Source organism: Pyxicephalus adspersus, chromosome 1 (assembly GCF_032062135.1).
Source record: "Pyxicephalus adspersus chromosome 1, UCB_Pads_2.0, whole genome shotgun sequence".
Classification (NCBI taxonomy): Eukaryota; Metazoa; Chordata; class Amphibia; order Anura; family Pyxicephalidae; genus Pyxicephalus; species Pyxicephalus adspersus.
In genome coordinates, this window is record NC_092858.1 from 84960034 (window position 1) to 84964154 (window position 4121).

General features: G+C 36.4%; 1 long non-coding RNA gene across 1 annotated transcript in view; it reads left to right on the forward strand.

Annotated features, from left to right (window-relative positions):
• LOC140321995 (uncharacterized) overlaps nucleotides 1-3644 on the forward strand; it is a 5398-nt gene extending 1754 nt beyond the window's left edge. Inside the window, exons 2-3 of the long non-coding RNA XR_011919092.1 lie at nucleotides 2586-2711; nucleotides 3486-3644. This is a non-coding gene — a long non-coding RNA (uncharacterized lncRNA). The remainder of the gene's footprint in view (nucleotides 1-2585; nucleotides 2712-3485) is intronic.
• The last annotated feature ends 477 nt before the right edge of the window (nucleotides 3645-4121 follow it).

The following is a 4121-nucleotide window of genomic DNA, read 5'->3' on the forward strand; positions in this document are numbered from 1 at the left end:
GAGTGTCTTATTTTAATTATTTTTTCAAAAATCGGGGGTGGCTTATTTAATGGGGATGTCTTAAAATCGGGGAAACACGGTACTAGGCAGACGTACACAACCTCCTAGAGATTTTTTGTCAAAAAACATTGATATGTTCCCTCATCCCTAAGAACAATGATATATTTTTACAATCAGCTCCTAAAGAGTTAAGGCCATGGCTACTAAGAGGGATCCCTTTTCGAACTAAAATTGCATATGAGTGTGTGCTGAAATCCTAGGTACTCATATAATGCTCCTTTTTGTGTATATTAGAAGGACTTATTGACAGTTTTCTATTTTTAGTGTGGAACACATACCAGAAAAGACAGCTGTATTCTTATTTTCTAATTTAGGGCTGATCATTGATTTTCTAGAGACATACAGTATGACTAGCTATGTATTGTTTGAACTGTTACAACATATTTTCCAGTATAAATGTGGTCGGCTTATCAGACAAATCACATGAGAAGCATAAATGTTGCTCATTGTTTGTGTTATGTGCAGGAATGCACACAAATAAATGTTTATTTCACATTTTTATTATACAGACAAACAAAAGCTAGTAGTAGCTAGTCATTTACCAGTCCCTGTTCTATAATGACTAAATATTACTAGCTATACTATTCCCTTAGATCAGGGATTTCCGATTTCAGTACTTGAAGGCCATATGTAGGCAGTGATTTTCATAAAAACATCCATTTTCTGACTCTTTGCTAGCTATACTTTACTAATTTACAGCTGTCTGTTGGAGAAATACCAGAAATGTGTACAAATCCTGGCCCTCCATGACTGGCGTTAGATAGCCCTGGCCTTGACAGTGAGAACCTTCACAGTACTGTTTTAGAATGGCAAGCAACAACTCACCCCTGTGCTCACCCCCCTCCTTCCTTCTCATATTATTGCATTTCTTGTCAGTAATTGTCATGCTTAATTGGCTCAAAGTGCTGTCCAGGTAGCTCAAGGAGGGGCTGAGGTGCAGAGTCTAAAGCTATGTACACACGCTAGATTATTGTAGCCCAAGACAAGCAATCACTAGTCTTGGGCAACAAATATAGCATGCATTCAGCAGTCCCCCAATGGCATTCTGCTGCCACTCAAATGCTATGTAGGAGGATGCAACAGGGTCCCTCCATCTCACCCTTCCCCCTTCTTTCTCCATAGACCTGAAGAGCTCTGTATGTATAGTGCTCATTCATTTTGCTGTCACTGTAATTGATCAAGGAAGATGATTACCAACAAAAAAAAAATATACCATCTGTACACAGCTTAGTAAACCATCTAGTGCTCACCAGGGCACCCTGAAAGGATACAGGGAAGAAAGACTGATATGCATGCTGCAGAACCAACTCGCCTTTTAAATTACAGATTTAATGATTTTTTTACCTGGATTTTGTGTCAGTAATTAAAGGATACATTGACAAATCCATCCACCTTAAATAAGTAGCATCTTGTAAACATAGCATAATTCAGCTCTCTGATGTAGATTCTTTATGTATTATTACATATTATCAAACACACCGTTATACAGAGAGACAGGAAGGCGGATAGACGGGTGCACAAGAGAAATTAACAACTACATAAATTGTATTCTGCATGAAAAAAACAAATACCCCCAAAAATCAGCTCTGTAAGAAATAAACTCTTTTTATTTCATTCTTAAGTATTGTTAATACATAGTATGTCACCATATCAAATATAACTTCAAAAGAGCTATTCATGCTTTAAAAGTCTTAGTATTTGAACCTGCTATGTCAAAGCAGGATTCTTCCATCAACAAGACATGCTAATTACTGTAACCGCACCTTGAAATATTTTCTATAAATAGTGTCACATTTTCCCCAGAAAAGATCTCTTAACACCACTATGAAAGTGATGTAATCCTCAGCGGGAGATTTTTCATATTTACATGCCTTGACAGATGAACAGATGACTCCTCCTCTTTCTGCCTGGGAGGTATTGGAAAATCAAGCAATTTCCAGTGCCCACTCATGCTTATCCTAGAGGAAAGATTTAGCCTGAGAGAGGCTGATATTTTCAGTAGTTGCCTCCTTTGTGTGGTCTTGGAAAACTGTTGTGACAACTGTTGCCAATGGAAATTTTGCCTGTAGATGTAAATTATGTATATGTATACTATGTATATGTGCCATTAGTAGGTAGGATACATAAATGCAAAGTAATATGACTTGGAAAATGATTATGATGAGAGCATACATTTCAAAAATAGTCTTCAAAAACTCTGTCTATATTGACAACATAGTAAAAAAAATGAATATATAATAAATGCTAAGGCAATATTTCAATAATCAATGGATGCCATCTGTTGGAAATACTTTGCTGTCTGAGTACATATGTCCTCAGCAGCATGGTCTCAACACTGGATTACCTGGCTGTCCACCCAAAATAAATATTTCAATGTTTGGTAGATACTGCATCTTAAATTCACCAAATGATTTATTATATATTTTTTAAACTCCAATATTAGGATCTATGTTCTGCTGAGTTTCTGGGTCTGCACACCTACCAGAGCTATCTCTGTTAGATTCTCATTTGTTTTTTTTTTTTAGGGCAAAAGCAACATGAAGACGGGGAGAACACAGTTGAGTGAGAACACTGAAAATTCCAAGGTGGATGGAAGCAGGGTCAGAAAGTTACCATTACTGGAGTATGCAAAAGATATAAGGTGTGAACAGGTAATTCAATTAATGACATTAAATTCTGCCTAAAACAGAGATATACATGCCTGGGGGGTATTTTGAAGGAGTTAATCTATGATTACATTTTAAGATAAACAATCTAGGCTATGCACTGTTTTTACTTTTCCTAACCACTGTTAAAACCCTGTTACTGCTTTTTTTTCTCACTGGCACCATAAATAAAAATGTACCTGTAAGGATATTACAAAGCAATGTGCCACATCTTTGCTTAGGAATACTTTCAGACTACAGAATCTTTGGTAGCTACTTATCTACTAAAGGTCAGCCTCCTACACAAAGGGCTAGCAATGTTTCCACCAGAATTCAGACAGTTTATCTTGACTTGAACCAAAGACACAAGTGTCCAATTAACATGTAGTGTGCCAAACAATTTAAACCAAAATCCCAGCCAGTTAAAGGTCATAGCCTGAAGCACTATAGTCATCATCTACCTTCAATCAGGGTGTGTGGGATATTTGAAAAGCTGAAACTCAATCTGATGTTTATCCTCATCATTTCCTTTTTTAATCAAATACCTCCATCATTATCATTTACAGCCTACTTCTTGTTTTCAACACACATAATGACACAAACAATCCCTTCTTTGTTATGTACATTAGGATGCCTACAAAGAGATAATCATTGACCTTCTGAGGGCTTTTTTAAAGTTTCTTTGACAAGAACATCTGGGTCTAGTTCTCCTCCTGGTGGTGTGTCTGCAAGCTGTGTGTCCCTTCAAATAAAAAGTTTAAAATAACTTTTTGTTAACAGATAACCTGTGTGCTGCTGCATGAAACTAATAAAAAAGACAAATGGAAGATGAGGGAATGGGAGAGGTGTACACAGAAATTGTTGCAGACTACAGGAAAAGAAAGAACATAAAAGGGATTGTTGAGAAACATAGCAAATTAAATATGCATTAAAATTGAACTAAACCAGAAATGGCAAGTAAGGCATCTATGTTTGAGGCATTTTTTTTTGTAAAAGTAATTGTTGACTTCTAATAAATTATTTGAGTCTCATTTCCACACATGCCAAGGGCAATTTCTGAAGAGCTTATTAACCCAAATAAACCTATTGGAGAACATGCAAAATGTAGATATTGTCCTGGCTGGGATTCAAATCTAGGAACCAGCACTGCAGAGGTGACCTTGCTAGCCACTGAGCCATTTGTAATGCTCTTAGTGCCAATATTTTAAGAACTAAGATGCTCTGTGTTAGTCATCACTGTTTGCCAAATGCACATGTACATGGAACCACAAGTTCTCCTAAAAAGAATGATTGATCATTTAATAGACCTGTAGTCAACCTTTTACAGTACCAAGATCATTCTGTAGGGCTCACTTGATATATATCATATATATATATTTATATATATATAAATCTCAGAGATGGGCAACAAAAATG